General features: G+C 44.3%; 3 long non-coding RNA genes across 3 annotated transcripts in view; 1 reads left to right on the top strand and 2 right to left on the bottom strand.

Annotated features, from left to right (window-relative positions):
* The window catches only part of LOC309536524, a 43,029-nt gene extending 42,232 nt beyond the window's left edge, over positions 1–797 (bottom strand). Inside the window, exon 1 of the long non-coding RNA XR_014221568.1 lies at positions 684–797. This is a non-coding gene — a long non-coding RNA (uncharacterized lncRNA). The remainder of the gene's footprint in view (positions 1–683) is intronic.
* The window catches only part of LOC309536477, a 39,339-nt gene extending 23,310 nt beyond the window's left edge, over positions 1–16,029 (top strand). Inside the window, exon 3 of the long non-coding RNA XR_014221517.1 lies at positions 15,947–16,029. This is a non-coding gene — a long non-coding RNA (uncharacterized lncRNA). The remainder of the gene's footprint in view (positions 1–15,946) is intronic.
* LOC309536556 lies at positions 15,201–17,028 on the bottom strand. Its single transcript, XR_014221615.1, has 3 exons — positions 16,937–17,028; positions 15,977–16,247; positions 15,201–15,336 (listed from the first exon to the last, which is right to left on the bottom strand). It is a non-coding gene; the product is annotated as an uncharacterized lncRNA (long non-coding RNA).
* Between the last annotated feature and the right edge of the window lie 1,009 nt (positions 17,029–18,037).

Below are 18,037 nucleotides of genomic sequence, written 5' to 3'. Positions count from 1 at the left end.
CTCTGACCAGGGCAATGACAAAAACGTCTTCAAGCGCAAAGTGGTCTATATGAAAGACTATATGAAGTCTGCGGCCAAAGCAGAAGCCCAAGGAAACATTATCAGGAGCAGTTGGTTTTCTGAAGACTCCGATGATGATGATGATGATGGTGAGGACCTAGACAACCTTATTATAGAGGTTAGAAGAAGTAATACTAAATGTACTCTCTCTCTCTCTCTCTCTCTCTCTCTCTCTCTCTCTCTCTGGGTGTGGGTGTGGGTGTGTGGGTGTGCAATCTTATTTTTATTTTATCAGGGCAAATGGCCACTATCCAGCCAAACTATTTGGGTTAAATGGGTTTACTTCCTCATTGGCCAGGCAGCACTTCTGAGCATGCTCAACGCTCTAAGGCCACACCTGCACACCGTTAGCTATCCTATGGGTATGACTATCAGTGAATACAACCCAACGGACAATCTCTGAGTAGGAATAGCAAGAGACACATATGGCTTCACATGTTTCACCCCCGTGTATTATTTTTTGGAACTCCCAATAAATCATCCGTGGTCCTGGTGAAAATCAGTTTGGCTTTTTCTAATATTTTTTTGAGATCTCTTGCTTGGGCTTTTTCCGGGGTGACTCTCCCCCACCCCCATGTGTGGAATGCTCTCCTCCAGGGAGGCATGTCTGGCATAATCTTTACCTTTTTTTTGATGCCAGGCAAAGATGTTTGTCTTTTAAAGGGTGGCATTGTGACCTGTTTCAGTGGGGAGGGATCTGGGAAGCTGTATTTTTTGTTTAAATTGGATCTTCCAGATTGTTTTTAATGTACGCCACTTTGGGTTACACTGCAAGAAAAACAAATAATACATGACAGTTGTGGTTTAATTAAATTTATTAATTGCTTGTTAGGGGGGAAAAGACATCTCCAAGTGACTTGCTACATGCCTGCATTGCAGGAACTTAGACTAGATAACCCATTGGATCCCCACTGTACAACTGTTTCATGAACATTTTAAACAGCATGTGGTTAAGGTGTGTGTGTCTGTGTGTGTGGTGCCTATTTCATTTGTTGGACCCATGGCCATGAGTAAGTAGCTCAGGAGCCAATTGTAGGCAGAGCCCTTCCTCTACACAGATGCAAGGGCAAAAGATCGGAGGAAGGGAGAGGACTGGCAGTGCCATCCCTTGGGTCAGTTGAAATTAAGAAGCTGGCAGGTGAGGGTAAGGTTGATTGAGGTTATGGGGCACTGTGCCTCATTCGTCCTGAGGCATTAGCCCATTCCTGTCCATAGCTTTGGGTACAACCCAAAGCAGTCCCTTCCCCCCCATCTACTCCTCTGACCTTCGCAATGCAATTCAATTTTTAAAATACTTTTTTGTTATTTTGCACAATACTTAAATTATCATCACGTATGCCATAAATGCAATCAAATTCTAAATAAAAAGAAAAAGGGAAATGGAAAGGGGGGAAAGGAAAAAAAAGGAAAGAAATGGGAAATGGGGAAATGGGAAAAAATGAAAACAAAGCATTTTCATTCCATATTATGTCCATATTTTGGGATTATGCAAATCCCTTGACTTCCTTCCATTCCCTCCCCTGGTTCTTTTGTAATTTTTTTATATTATACATGTCTATAATTTTCTTATCATTAATTTTTCTGATTTTGTACAAGCGTTTTCTAACACCCTACTATTGTATTTATTTTGTTACAATGCTTTAGTAAATATGCAATAAACATTTAGTAAATATGCAATAAACATTTTTTATAATTGTTGTCTTCTTAATTTCGTAGTCTTCCAGTTAATCTAACCACTTCAGCATATTCCATTAATTTACGTTGCCTGTCTTCTTTAGTTGGGGCTTGTTCTTCTTTCCACTGTTGGGCTATCAATGTCCGTGCAGCTGTTGTTGCATACATAAACAAACTTTTGTGTTCTTTTGGTATATCCATTCCAATTATATCTATTAAGAAAGCTTCCAGGGGTTTTACGAAGGTTATTTTTAACATTTTTTTCAACTCATAAATCATTTCCCCCAAGCTTTTCATAATCTTACATTTGCACTACATATGGAAGAATGAACCTTCTACTTCTTTACACTTCCAACACTTATTATCTTTTGTTTTGTACATTTTTTATAATTTAACTGGAGTTGAATACCATATATACATCATTTCACCATACATGCAGTAAATTTTATATAATTTTTCCATAGTCTTTTCCAGTCCTCCATTTGTATATTATGTCCCATGTCTTTTGCCCATTTTATCATTACACATTTGACCTCCTCATCCTTTGTTTCCCATTCCAACAAAATAATCTGCATTTTTTATAGTAATTTATATTCACTATCTAGTATTTCTCTGTTGAATCTTGAAATTTCTTATGTAAATCCTTTCTTTTTATCATTTTAAAATATTTAATTTAATTGAAAATATTGTAGCCAGTCTGTTACCTTTCCTTTAATCATTATATTCTTTTAATTTTAATTTATTGTCCAATTCCGTTAAAAGCTCTCAATATGTTACCCAATTGGATTTTATATTTACTTTTCTCAGTGCTATTGCTTCCAGTGGCAAAAGCCACCATGGTGTTTTTTGTTTTAATAAATCTTTATATTTTCCCCAAACTTTGAAAATCCCCTTTCTCATTATATGATTCTGGAAGCTTCTACATACCTTGGCCTTCTGACACCACAAGTATGCATGCCAACCAAATCTGTTGTCGTGTCCTTCTAAATCTAATAAGTCTACATTCTTCAATGTTATCCAATCCCGTATCTAGCACAAACAAGAGGCTTCATAGTACAATTTTATATCTGGTAGCGAGAAGCCTCCTCTTTCTTTTAGATGTGTTAATAATTTATATTTTATTCTTGGCTTCTTGCCCCTCCAGATAAATCTTGTAATATCTCTCTGCCACTCTTTAAAACAGTTTACATTACTTATTACCAGGATTGATTGAAATAGAAATAACATTTTTGCCAATACATTCATCTTTATTGCTGCTATCCTACCTAATAGGGATAGATTCATAGATTCTAGCTTCTTTTTATTTCTTTCATATTTTTTCATAATTATATTTAAATATATTAATATTTTTGCTGTTAACCATATTCCCAAATATTTCACTTTTATATATATATTTATATCTGTCACCAGCTGTAACTTTTTTTATCTTGTTCTAGCATATTTTTTTACTAGGAGCTTTGGTTTATTTTTATTTAATTTAAAGTCTGTTATCTGTCGAACGTTTTGTATTTTTTCTATTTCCTTTACTAATGAATTGGTTGGGTCTTCCACCGTGATCACTAAATCATCTGCAAAAGCCTTTAATTTATATGACTTATTTCCTACCGTTATTCCTCTAATCTCATCATCTGAATTACAAGAGGATCTGTCCTGGAGTGTCAACACAAGGGGGCTTGTGAAGAAGGCGCAGCAGAGACTGTACTTTTTGAGAATACTAAGGAAAAACCATCTTCCGCAGAAACTGCTGCTTGCCTTCTATCACTGTGCCATTGAGAGTGTGCTCACTTATGGCTTATGTGTGTGGTACGGAAGCTGTACTACCCAGTACAGGATGGGGTTGTGCAGGGTTGTTAAGGCAGCAGAGAGCATTGTTGGCTGCCCACTCTCCACCTTAGAGCAGATTTATGCCACAAGGTGCCATAGGAAGGCACTGGACATAGTAAAAGATCCATCGCATCCTGGTCACTGTCTCTTCGAGCTCTTGCCGCCGGGACGGAGATACAGGACGATGAAGACAAGAACGAGCCATCTTAAGAACAGCTTCTTCTCCAGAGCGATCTCGGCCCTGAATGGGAAGCCCGGACTTTGAAAGTCATCTAATCTCCCTTGCTGTATTATTCTGTATTGTTTAATTAGTGTTTTTATGGAGCAGTCAAGTAATTTCGTTGTCCCCGAAGGGGGCAATGACAATAAAGATATTATTATTATTATTATTATTATTATTATTATTATTATTATTATTATTATTATTTACTCTTATATCTCTCACCACTACTTCTAGAACTAAAATAAACAACAGGGGCAGCAAGGGACATCCCTGTCTTGTTCCATTTAGTAATTTTACACTTTTCTGCAATTACATTATTAATTATTAATCTTGCTTGTTGCTCTGAATATATGACTTCTATTCTTTTAAATGTTTCTCCAAAATCCATTTCTTCCAGAACCTTTAACATAAAGGTACAGGAAATATTATCAAATGCTTTTTCTGCATCTACAAACATCAATGCCACCTGTTTCTCATTCCTTACTTCCAGGTACTCAATAATATCAATTACATTCTGACATAGGAAGAAAAATGGGGTCTCGTCAAAAAATTCAGCTTCTTAGGGAAGACTGGACCTTCGGAAAGAGCACATTTTTGAGGCTCAAACCAGTTGGGAAATAAACAGAGACCAGACCAGGCTATACGGAAAGCAAAGCAGCTATAAGCCTGATCTTTATTTTTAAAAAACAGGACTGTTGGCAACAGTGTTCACACTCACATAACAGGTGACCGAGAAAACCCAGAACAAAAGGTGATTCTTACCATTGTACCCTTTAATTTCTATACAGATTAATCACAAACAGAAGACGTCAGAAGAGGCACAGTGAGGGGATTAGAACAGGTAAGTGGTGTGTCGGAAGGGGGTAGAATCTTGTTAATGGTGGTGTCATTATTTGTGAATGTTGTAAACAAAAGGCTTGGGCTGGTTCCTGCTTCCCAGCAATACTGTTAATGGTCAGGTTTTTCCTTTATTTACAGGAAAACTGTGGAGCTGTCTGGGGCTTCTCGATAAGGAAATTGAAGACAGGATTTGGGAGTTACTTATTTGTATGGGTGTGATGCCCTAGTCTACATTTCTTTATTTGAATAAAAACATCTAGACTTGTGTATTTGTGTGTGCTCATTGCAGACTTGGTAGATGGCACTGGATGGTAGTCTGACAGTTTGTAAGTGGCAGGAAGCCAATTTTCCAATTCGGGTGCAAAGTTTGATACAAAGTTATAAAAAAATAGTACATAACGATACAAATTTATATAAAAACATAAAAATCACTAAGCACCTTTCACTGCCATCTCATAGGCTTTCATAAGCATCCTATAAGATGTCCTTGAGGCTCCATCACGAGCACATCACCATTCTTGTTCTAGTCATCTGAGGTCCTGCTTCATTTTCCGGAGCTCCTCAGTAAACCAGGAGGCCCGGTTTCGGTGGGGTCGCAGAGGGTGCTTAGGTGCAATCTCATTGATGGCCACCAAGAGCCGGTTATTCCAGTTCTTGACAAGCTCATCTAGTGAGCCACCAGGGGGAGCAGGGTCCCGCAAGGCCTGATGAAATCCATCAGGATCCACCAGCCTTCACAGGCCAGACCAAATAGGCTCGCCACCCAAGCGGGTTGGGGCGGGAAGTCAATCCTGGCTTTCAGAGCGTAGTGATTAGACCATGGCACTTCCACAAGTGAGGACATGATCACATCTATACCCGCAGCAAAAATCAAATCCAGCGTGTGGCGTGCTTGGTGTGTGGGACCCAAAAGAAACTGGGAGAGCCCTAATGTCACCATGGAAGACACCAGGTCCAGAGCCCGTGAGGAGGGGGGTGGCATCAGTATGGACAATGAAGTCCCCCAAAACCAGTAGGTTAGGGAACTCCAAGGCCCAGCCTGTCACCACATCCAACTGGCCTGACAGGGTGGCTGCTGGTGTGCTAGGTGGTACAGCAGCCAGACAGCCAAGCTCTCCTTGGTGCCCCACACTAGGCCAACACATTCAATGCTGGAGATTGATGGTGATGGCAGAGCCCTGAAAGAGCAATCCTTCCAGATTAACAACGCTACCCGTCCCCCCGTCCCCGACCCACAGTCCCCGACAGCTGGAGGACGGAGAAACCCAGGGGTGCTATCTCATGCAGTGTGACTACTTTGCCTTCAAGCACCCAGGCCTCCATCACACAAGCCAGGTCAACCCCCAGCGAGATAAAAAAAAAGTCTCTCATGGTGGCGGTTTTATTGCCTCTAGACCAGGCATTGCACAACACCAGTGATGGAGGTGGATAATCCCTGCTCACCCTACCCTTGTCCCTCGGGATGGGGCATAGATTGGAAGGGGTTTGAGCATCAACACATCTCAAAATCCTTTGCCTGTAGTATCTACCCCCACCACCATACCTCCCTTGCCCTTCAACAGTGGTGATCCCAAACCCCATGTTTGCCTCCTCTATAAAGGAATGATATCCCCTCACTAACAAGTTGTCCCTGAACCAGATCTCCTGAATCAGAAGGGTACAATGTTGAGATACAAAATCCGCTGGAGAAACATCCCCAATAGGTGCAGCCCATCCCGCCACACCCCAGGCAAGGAGAGTGGCCCCACAGTGGCCCACTAGCTGTCAATTCCTCCCTCCCTCATGGGATGGCCGAGGGGCTGTTAACTGAACCTGCAGCAGCTGCAGCTAGCAGCTGCCTCTGTAGCAGAGACCTCCGAATTCCAAAAACAGACAGCAGTGGATGAGTTCACACAAAAAAAACAACACACAAGCTAGGGGTGCTGAGAGGAGATGAAGGTAGTGCTGAGAGGTTTGTGGAAAAGAGTGGCTCTATGTTCCAGAGGGGGAATTACGAGCCAAGGTCTGAGGTTAGTGCCATTACAACCCCGCAACCCCACAGTCTGGCATTTCAGGCTGCATAAGATGCAATACCAGGTGATGAGGCAGTTTTGGTGGCTGAGGGTGAAAGGAGACAAAGGAGTATGTACGAGCCTGTTAGTGGGTGAAGAGGCCCAGGGAAGCACCTGCAGGATTTCTCCAACCACTACCAACCCCACATGGACCATGGGAGACAATAGCTATGGATTTCATCACTGATCTACCAGAGTCACAGCGGCAGACAGTGATGTGGCTGGTGGTAGACCTGTTCTCAAAGATGGCACACTTGGTGCCATGCAAGAAGCTGCCAATAGCACAGGAGACAGCACAGCTCTTTGTGGATCATGTGTTCAAACTGCAAGGATTACCCTTGAGGGTAATCTCAGATTGACAAGCTCAGTTTACCTGGCAATTTTGGAAGAAGGTCGTTCAGCTGCTCGAGGCAGAGGTGTGCCTCACCTTGGCAAGGCACCCACAGACAAACAGGGAATCAGAAAGGATGAATGCCATGTTGCAGCAGTACTTCAGGTGCTATGTGAATTATCAAAAAGATGACTGGGTGTCCAAGTTACCCGTGGCGGAGTTTGTGTAAAACAATGCCCTTCATGCGTCTTGACAGCAAACTCGCTTTTTGCCAGTCGCAGGTGCCTTTCCATCACAGGTAGACAGTCTTTCAGTGCAAGCTGTGGAAGAGTTTGTTGAAAAGATGGCAGCTCTGCAGAGTTGGTTAAAGGAGCAATTGGACTTGACTAAAGATTCATACAAGAAAGGGGCAGATAAGCATAGCAACCAAGTAGAGAGATAAAGGTGTGGTTGTCCATAAGAGATTTGCCCCAGAAAGGTAGATGCAGGCAGTTGGATCCTCAGCATGTGGGGCCCTTTGAAGTAATAGAACAGATCAATCTGGTGACGTTCCAGCTTAGGTTACCAGCTTCCATGAAAATACACCCTGTGTTCCACAGAGTACTGTTATCACCAGAACTTTCTGCACACCTTTACCAGAACCCTAGGGAAGCTGTAGTGGTGGAGGGAGAAGAGGAGTTCATAGAATCATAGAATCATAGAATCATAGAATCATAGAATCATAGAGTTGGAAGAGACCACAAGGGCCATCGAGTCCAACCCCCTGCCAAGCAGGAAACACCATCAGAGCACTCCTGACATATGGTTGTCAAGCCTCTGCTTAAAGACCTCCAAAGTAGGAGACTCCACCACACTCCTTGGCAGCAAATTCCACTGTCGAACAGCTCTTACTGTCAGGAAGTTCTTCCTAATGTTTAGGTGGAATCTTCTTTCTTGTAGTTTGGATCCATTGCTCCGTGTCCGCTTCTCTGGAGCAGCAGAAAACAACCTTTCTCCCTCCTCCATGTGACATCCTTTTATATATTTGAACATGGCTATCATATCACCCCTTAACCTCCTCTTCTCCAGGCTAAACATGCCCAGCTCCCTTAGCTGTTCCTCATAAGGCATCGTTTCCAGGCCTTTGACCATTTTGGTTGCCCTCCTCTGGACACGTTCCAGTTTGTCAGTGTCCTTCTTGAATTGTGGTGCCCAGAACTGGACACAGTACTCCAGGTGTGGTCTGACCAGAGCAGAATACAGTGGCACTATTACTTCCCTTGATCTAGATGCTATACTCCTATTGATGCAGCCCAGTTCAAAGTGGTGCAGATTTTGGACTCTTGCTGGAGGAGGAGGAAGCTTACAGTATCTGATAGAGTGGAAGGGTTATGGACCAGGAGATAGATCCTGGGAATTTGCAGAGCACATCCATGCTCCAGAACTATAGAGGGAATTTCACCACAGCCACCCCAACCAACCTAGACCCAGAGGGTGGAGGGGGGGAGAAGAGGAGGAGGAGAGTAATGTAGGGGGTAGTTGTGTCAGGAACATGGCTCAGCCGAGCACAGGGTAACAGGCAGAGTTGAGCCAAGTGAGAGAGAGACCTTTCTGCAGACGAAAGTTGGCTGTTAGAGATGGGAAGGGAGAACTCGACCCCCTCTTCATGAAGAAGTCACTGACAGAGATAGCTCTTAAGCAGGGGGAGAGTTAGGAGGCAGTCAGAGTGTTACTAGGCAACCAGAAGAGAGGCAGAGGACAGAGACTGTGTCTTGTGGAAGTGGGGAGGGGGATGTCCAACCTCTCACTCCTCGTTCTCGGAAACTGGACAAGGACAAAGTGCAATGGAAAGTCAAGAGGTGAAGGGTGGGAATCTGCTGTCCTTCCTTCTGTGAGAGGGGCGGAGATTCAGACTGACCAACTCCTTTAATGAGAGGAGGCTAGAAGCCATGCTCTGGATGTGTTTTTGTAAATAAAAGTACCATAAAACTGCCGGAGTGTCATTAATTTTTATCGATGGTTGTTTGCCTGCCTGAGATCAGTACACCTGTGATTCTCCAGCTGATCAAAAACTATGGAAGTATAGCCAGAGATAAGAGTGAGTTTTTTCCTGGCATGAACTTTCATGTGCATGCATGAAGAAGTGTACATGCATACAAAAGCTCATACCAAGAACAAACTTAGTTGGTCACTAAGCTGCTACAGGACATTTTGTTTGTTTATTTATTTATTTATTTATTTATTTTTATTTTATATATATTACGCATACCCATTGAACTTGATGAGGCTGTGGATTTTATGTAGATAAGCGCAGGACTGCAGGATGTGTTGCAGGGGCTATGTGTCTATTATTGCTGTACTACTGTTTGCCTGACAGCTTCCAGTAAAAATGCCAGGAGTTCCTTAGAATGGAAGCCCTTGTCTGAGCCCTGAAATAAAGGTAGTATGGATTGATCTAATAGAAACCTACTTATCATGTTGCATTGTTATATCAAAGCATCATTGTAAGCCAAAGACAGAATAGCAAATAAGGAGCTGTCCTCTTAAATTAAGATATATAATACATAAGTCCCCCCCCCCATTGTTTCAAATCCAGGATTGTGATGCAGCACAACAAATCTTCCAATGGCAATGGCATTGAAGACCTAATTGCCTCCATTGTTTCAGCATGTCCAGGAAACAAATATGCCTCTTAAATCCTATGTCAGACAGTGTATCCATGCCAGAGGTAAAACTTCATTTGCAGTCTTATCCACATACTCATTGAACTCAATGAGAGTGTGGATTTTGTGTAGCTAAGCACAGGACTGCAGGATGTGTTTCAGGGACTGTGTGTCTAGGCATTCAGGCTATGCTACCAGATCCTTCAAAGGTCCCACTTTAATCAGGATATCCTGAATTGACAGAAGCTGCTCCAGCTTCTGACCCCACTCCGGGATGTCCTGATTTCCCCAGAGGCCACTCTGAGCTGTGCTGCATCTCAAAATGCAGCAGGGGCTGGAGCGATCTTCCTGGAGGCTGCTCTAGGCTGTGGAAAAGGAAGATGTCAGCAGCAGGGAGGCGGCGAGCGATGGAGATGGGTGGTCAATGGGTCCAATATACATTCCTTTGGGGGCTTTCTCCAATGTGCACATTCGTATTTGAGAGTTGGATGAGGAAGAAGAAAATGACTGGGGAGCTGTGCATTATGAAATTCTGACACGGATATAGTAAACAGTCAGGATATAGGAAACAAAGGAACAGTCAAGAAAGAGAACAGAAGACCACACAGCCTTGGCAAGGTGCGCCCTGTTCTCCACGTCAGCACAAGATGCCTAATTGCCTTCCCTAATGGCACTTTGTCTTAGTCCAGAAAGAGGTTGCATCACCCAACAGAGCTGAAGAAGGGCTATATAAAGAAAGCAGAGAGCACCATCCTGGGCACAGCAGGGACCAAAGGCAACTCTTCCTCACCTCTATTCTTTTGTGGAGGACACTCCAGTTCTGTCTCATCATGAAGTCGTGTCTCATTCTGCTAGCTGCAATGCTGCTGGTTTCGACTCTGAGCGTTTCGGATGGTGAAGATAAACTGGGCCGCGTAGTAAGTAATGTTAAATGTTTGTGGGTGTCTGTATGTGGGATGGTATGTGGGTGTGAATTGGCTCCTTGCTGTATAGGGCGAAGATGTGTTCTGTTTCTTGTTCTAAAAGGAAACAAATAGGGTGTGAGTAGAAGACGAGAGCCTGGGTTGTTTCCAATGGTGGTCCTACTCAGAGCAGATCCATTTTAATTAATGGGTGTGACTAACAGGCCCAGGGAAGGAACAACCCAAATTGTGCATGAGTTGAACTTTGTACAAAGTTCCGAAGCAAAAGGGGGGACGGAGAGTGGGAGGGGGATGCATTGTGTCTGATGTTGGCCCTACACATAAGAACCTATGAAGAACCATTGACCTAGCATCCTGTTCTAGCATCCTGTTCTTCCCATAAAGCAGGAGCCAAACACAAGAGCAGTCTCCTCTCCTGCAGTTTCCATCAATTGGGTTAGGGCTGCCATATTCCCCAAAGTGAAAGTTGTCATATGGGTTTTCCCAGACATTTTGCCAATTTGTTGAAAACCCACCCAGATGTCATTTTGACAGTCCAATTCCTGGGAAAACACAGTCATATGGCAGTCCTAACTTGGATGCATTTCTGTCCCTGACTGTGGAAGCACAGCAGAGTCATCCTAACTAGTACCCATCAGAGTAGACCCACTGCAGTTAATGAGCATGGTTAACATGCTCGTTCTTCCATGTGACATCCTGTCAAGAGGTCCATCCCACACAATGTCAGAATCAGGCCAGCACCCTCCAATTGGCAGGTGTCTCCTCTATTGTCCTTTCTGTGCCCACTACAGATGTTCTACTTTTGACAAACCTTCTAAAAGCTTTGTCTCTCTTGGATTTTCCATTGCTTTCATGGGTGTGCTATTGTTCTTTTAAAAATGCTTTTATGTTTAATATATAGATATGGTATTAGACTGTAGTGGGACGCGGGTGGCGCTGTGGGCTAAAGCCTCAGCGCCTAGGGCTTGCCGATCGAAAGGTCGGCGGTTCGAATCCCCGCGGCGGGGTGCGCTCCCGCTGCTCGGTCCCAGCGCCTGCCAACCTAGCAGTTCGAAAGCACCCCCGGGGGCAAGTAGATAAATAGGTACCGCTTACCAGCGGGAAGGTAAACGGCGTTCCGTGTGCGGCTCTGGCTCGCCAGAGCAGCGTTGTCACGCTGGCCACGTGACCCGGAAGTGTCTCCGGACAGCGCTGGCCCCCGGCCAATAAATGTGAGATGGGCGCACAAACCCCAGAGTCTGGCAAGACTGGCCCGTTTGGGCAGGGGTACCTTTACCTTTACCTTATTAGACTGTAAGTTACTTTGGGAAGTGCTTCGTTAATAATAGTAGTAGCAACAATGAAAAACAACAACCCACTTTTCCCCAGATTTCTCCTTCGCCTGATCTTCCCATTCCAATGCTAAAGAGGATTGAGGGGATGGCACATCAATATGGGAAAGGTCCAAGAGGCACCTACTCCAGGTGATAAACCTAATCTGCACCTTCTTCCTACAGATCAGGGCTACTTGCAAAACATTGACCCAGCAGATCCCAGTTGGGCACAATCCCCCCAACTCCTGCTGGGACCCTAGTCATCCTCCTTGAAGCAAACATGGAGCATGGGGCATTCCATGATGTCAACTGTCAATCAACTGACAGGAGGTTATCAGTATGATGGTTGCAGCATCAAAGCCCTGCCTTTGCATGCTTTTCCACTCCCTGCAAGGAAGGAGGCTTTGAAGGAGTCCATTCCACTGTTAAACAGCTCTAACCATCACAACGTACTTCCTAATGTTGAGTTAGAATCTGCTTCCTTGTAACTTGAAGCCATCAGTTCTGGACCTACCCTCCAGAGCTGGAGAGAACAAGCTTACACCATCCTCCATGTGACAGCCATTTAGTTTAGCCATCTGGCTAGCATATCTCCTGTCATTCTCTTATCCAGGCTAAACATACCAACTCCCCCAACAGTTCCTCATAAGGCCTGGTTTCCAGACCTTTGATTATCTTGGTCACCCTCCTCTGCACACATTCCAGCTCATCAATGTTCTTCTTAAACTGTGGCACCCTTAATAAGACACAATACTTCAAGTGTGGTCTGACCAAGGCAGAATAAAATGGCACTATTACTTCCCTTAAATAGCACACTATACTTTGGTTGATGCAGCCTAGGATAGCATCAGCTTCTTTTTTTTGCTGTTGTGTCACACTCTTGGCTCATGTTTAGCTTGTTGTCTACCAAGACCCCTAGATCCTTTTCACATGTAGTATTGGCAAGCCAGGTCACCACCACCATCACCAAATTTCTTCCGATTTAAAAAGGGGAAAGTTCCCTAAAATGAGGAGGTTGTGGAAAAGGAGACAGAAAGGCAAAGTCAAGAGGGTGAAATAACTCCAAAATGCTTGGGAGTTGTTTGAACTAAGATACAATATTAGAAGCTCAACTTGAGTTTATACCGCAAACAGAGCATAAGAAGCAAACAGGCATAAGAAGCAACGTGGAAGAAGCTATTAGAGGCAAGGAAGCTTCCTTCAAAAAACTGAAGTCTTGTCCAAAGGAAGAGATCAGTAAGGAATACAAACTCGGGCAAGTTGAAAGATTTGTTACCAATAAAAGAAAGTATTTCACCATGCAGCACATAGTAAGAGAAAATGACGGCCACCAACCTAGATTGCTATAAAAGAGGTTTAGATAAATTTATGGAGGAGGAGAGGGCTATTGATGGCTACTAGACATTGTGGCTATGCTCTACCACCACAGTTGGAGGCAGCAATACTGGTTTCTGGAAAGCACAGTAGGGGATTGGGCTCTTGTGCTCAAATCCTGCTCTTTGGTTTTGAGAACAGGAAGTTGGACTAGGTGGGATTCTGGCCTGATGCTGCAGAGTTTGCTGCTTATGTTCTTAATAATGCATGATTCAATTTCAGCAGTGGGATCAGGAATGGTCAAATTCAGGAAGGGTGAGCTCCAGAGCGGAATGAACCAGAAGAACAGTCAAGGAAGGAGAATGAAGGAATTCCACTCAGCCCTGGCAAAGAGCTTAGTGTTCTCCATGCCACCATGAAGCAGCTAGTTGCTCTTCCAAACTTCACTTTGTTTTTGTCCAGAAATAGATAGTATAACCAAACAGAGCTCAAAAAGGGTTATATAAAGAAAGCAAAGAGCACCATCTCAGGCAGAGCTGAGACAAGGGCAACTCTTCCTAGGGAAGGAACTCTGCCTCTATTCCTTTCTGCTGACCAAAGGGAGACACCCTGATTCTGAGCCATCATGAAATGGTCTATCCTGCTAGCTGTAATGATCCTGGTTTGTGCTACAAGAATTTTGGGTAACGAGGAGAGCCACATTGAGGACCAGGCTAACGTCCTAGATAATGTGAGTAGAATTAACACTGAAAGCAGTGGGTGGGAGAAGGTCTTGACACTTGGAAGCTACCACCAGGTCTTGAGTAATGGTGCTTTCTGTGGAGGCTGGTCCAAGAGGGCAGCCAGGGCTTAGCCCTACCAAGAGAAATGCCCAGCATTTATTTATTTTTAACTGCATTCAAACTCCGACCCCCCTCAAAAGGTATTCGAGGGGCAGAAAACAAAGGACATGGAGAGAGGGAAGAAGAAAGGGAAGGAGGTATAATTAAAATGTGACACCAGGAGGGAGCAGAGCGACCATTGACCAGCAGCAGGTGGGTGAAACCGTGTTTTGGAAAATAGAGTTGCTGAGTATCACTTACATATAATGGAAATAAACCAAGGCAAAAAATGTTTTAACTAACAGGTAACGTTGTGGAATGACATATCTAATATTGTTCTACTGGGGGGGGGATGTTAAATAGGTCAGTGTAGATACATCCTTGGATACTTTTCTGTTCCTCCTTCCTCTCTCTGGCCACTCAGCTCTCAGCAACACTCAGCAGTATCATTCCAAAAGGATTGCTATTGTCATGAATCTCCAGACAGAAAAAAACTTTAATATTTATTTTACCAGGGCAATGTCAAGTACGTCTTCAAGCGCAAGGCGGTACCTTTCAAAACCAAGGTCAAGAGGTCGCTCATGGGCCTACTCATGGGAATTGCTGTTGTTGACAGTCTGTTGCCTGAGATATCCGACGACGACATTCAGGGTGAGGACCTAGACAACCTTACTGGAGAAGTTAGAAGAAGTAACACTATGCGCTCTCTCTCTCTCTCTCTCTCTCTCTCTCTCTGTGTGTGTGTGTGTGTGTGTGTGTGTGTGTGATCTTATTTTTATTTTATCAGGGCAAATGGCCATTATCCAGCCAAACTATTTGGGTTAAACGGGTTTAATTCCTCGTAGGCCAGGCAGCTCTTCTGAGCATGCTCAACGCTCTAAGGCCACACCTGCACACCGTTAGCTATCCTATGGGTATGACTATCAGTGAATACAACCCAACAGACAATCTCTGAGTAGGAATAGCAAGAGACACATATGGCTTCACATGTTTCACCCCCGTGTATTATTTTTTGGAACTCCCAATAAATCATCCATGGTCCTGGCGAAAATCAGTTTGGCTTCTTCAAATAAATTTTGAGATCTCTTGCTTGGGCTTTTTCAGGGGTGACTCTCCCCCACCCCCCTATGTGGAGTGCTCTCCCCCAGGGAGGCATGTCTAAAATAATCTTTACCTGTTTTTTTGGTGCCAGGCAAAGACATTTGTCTTTTAAAGGGTGGCGCTGTGACCTGTTTCAGTGGGGGAGGATCTCAGAAGCTGTATTTTTAGTTTACATTGGATCTTCCAGATTGCTTTTAATGTACGGCACTATGGGTCACCCTGTGAGAAAAGCAAATAACACATGGCGGTGATGGTTAAATTTATTCATTGCTTGTTAGAGATCTCCAAGTGACTTGCTACATGTCTGCATTGCAGGAGCTTAGACTAGATGACCCATTGTGTCCCAACTGTATGGTTCTCTATGACTCCATGAACATTGTAACAGCATATGATTAAGGGGTGGGGGTGCCCATTTCATTTGTTGGACCCATGGCCATGGGTAAGAAGCTCCAGAGCCAATCACCCTTCCTCTACACAGATGAGTTCTGCAAGGGCAAAAGATCAGAGGAAGGGAGCTGACTGGCAGTGCCACCCCTTGGGTCTGTTGTAATTAAGAAGCTGGCAGGTGAGGTGAAGGTTGATTGAGGTTATGGAGTCCTGTGCCTCATTCGTCTTGAGGCTTTAGCCCATTCCTGCCCATGGCATTGGATACAGCCCAAGGAAAACAATGAACAGTCCCCCCCCCCCCATCTACTACACTGACCTTCCCTAGACAAATCTAAAAGCAGTTCAGGGCAAGGAGGCCACTGACAGGCAAGTCAATGTAGGGAGGGCTTGAAAGCCACTACTGCAGCAATGAGGCCTTAATCTCTTTTCTTTCTACAAATAGGGTATTTTGATTTTTGATTACGAACCGTACCTCATTCGTCTACCCGATGCCAAAGTTCAGTGAAGCCACGTAAGACGACGAGCCTGTGCAGCAAAGCAGTCCTAATTGCGGATGTTCCTCCTCAGCACCACAAACCCAGAATGTAGAATCCCAGATTGAGCGAAAGATAAGTTCATTTGGACCCCAACCCAGCAATATATCTGAGGAGCATGATACTTATAAATTCGGTTCAGCTCCAGGTTTCTTTTGAGGGAGAGGTGGGCAGTAGTTCTTCATTTCACACTCAAATCCACACAGGAAACTGCAAATAATGAAGCATTCTTTGTTTTAATTTCTGTTGTGCAACCAATGATCAAAGTATTGATTAATTACCACAACAGTAGGAAAGGTTTTTAATAACTTTGATGTTTTCATTTCTTTTCCTCCTTGGCACTCTTTGCTATAACTGCATATAACACAAGTGTAATGCAAGTAATAAAACATGCTTTGTTTTAATTTATAAAGTATAAGCAATCAATTGTGGCAAGAGAAGAAAACTTTAAATAACTTCAATTGTTGTTTTATTTTTACATAATTAATAAAGAGGGCATTGCATCGCACATCGCTCTTTTGTCTATTTTTCCTTTAGTGTGTCATTTCTGTAAATTTTAATGCCCCAGGAGAGGAGAGGGGATTATTTACAGAGGAAAAAAGTTGATAATGCTTAAATCACAATTAAACTAAAAGGCGAAACAGGACAATTTGAAACTTGTATTCCTGGGGGTGAGCAGAGCCTCACCAGGTCCCCTCTGAAACCCAGAGACAGACTTTGGATTCTGAAGGGACCACAGCCATGGAAATTTGCTACCCACCTCATAAAGAAATAAATATGTAACATCAGCAAAACAAATAAAAACCATGATAAATCACGTCACTAAGTTTCCCTGGACCTTCGAAGCACTTTTAATAAAACACAACTTATTTCAGTTCTCCTCCAGGATTTTTACTCACAATTTAGCCATATGTGCAAGGATATCACAATCTAATTATCCCTGGCATGCAAACAGTCTGATAAGCAGTAATGAGTCTCTGTCAGCTGGTTGAATCCTGACAAGACAGAAGTATTGTTTTTGGGGGACAGGGGGCGGGCTGGTGTGGAGGACTCCCTGGTCCTGAATAGGGTAACTGTGCCCCTGAAGGACCAGGTGCGCAGCCTGGGAGTCATTTTGGACTCACAGCTGTCCATGGAGGCGCAGGTCAATTCTGTATCCAGGGCAGCTGTCTACCAACTCCACCTGGTACGCAGGCTGAGACCCTACCTGCCCGCGTACTGTCTCGCCAGAGTGGTGCATGCTCTAGTTATCTCCCGCTTGGACTACTGCAATGCGCTCTACGTGGGGCTACCTTTGAAGGTGACCCGGAAACTACAATTAATCCAGAATGCGGCAGCTAGACTGGTGACTGGGGGCGGCCGCCGAGACCACATAACACCAGTCTTGAAAGACCTACATTGGCTCCCAGTACGTTTCCGAGCACAATTCAAAGTGCTGGTGTTGACGTTTAAAGCCCTAAACGGCCTCGGCCCAGTATACCTGAAGGAGCGTCTCCACCCCCATCGTTCTGCCCGGACGCTGAGGTTTAGCGCCAAGGGCCTTCTGGCGGTTCCCTCATTGCGTGGCTATTCCCTCCCCCCCACAGGTGGAATAAATAAAGACAACGGACACAGCAATTTAGGTTAATGGGCAAAAATGGTCACAACTTTATTGATTACAGGAAAGAAGGGTATTGGCTTTAGGCATTGGCCCCTAACCGACTATCCGGTCTAACCGGGAAGGGTTAAACACCAACAGGGGGAGCCACCCGAGATGCGTATCCCTAGGCGCTCCCCGAGGGGTTACCGCTCGGGGGCGCGCTTTAGGCCCTAGCCTCCGTAGGTTTCGGACGAGGCGTCGCCCCTCGGAGTCCTTTACCGAACTACCCTTCAAGCATTGGGGGAGGTGATGGCGTTCCTCCCCCCCAACCTCATCTGCATGACAATACCCCGGCCAATGCCTACCGCCACCGAGCCGCAAGCTGGCTCGCCGCCAATACCCTTAGACCTGCAACCAATCC

This window comes from Podarcis vaucheri (genome assembly GCF_965113315.1).
Source record: "Podarcis vaucheri genome assembly, chromosome: 7".
Lineage (NCBI taxonomy): Eukaryota > Metazoa > Chordata > Lepidosauria > Squamata > Lacertidae > Podarcis > Podarcis vaucheri.
Note: the sequence above shows the minus strand (reverse complement) of the source record. Positions and strands in the feature narration are given on the sequence as shown.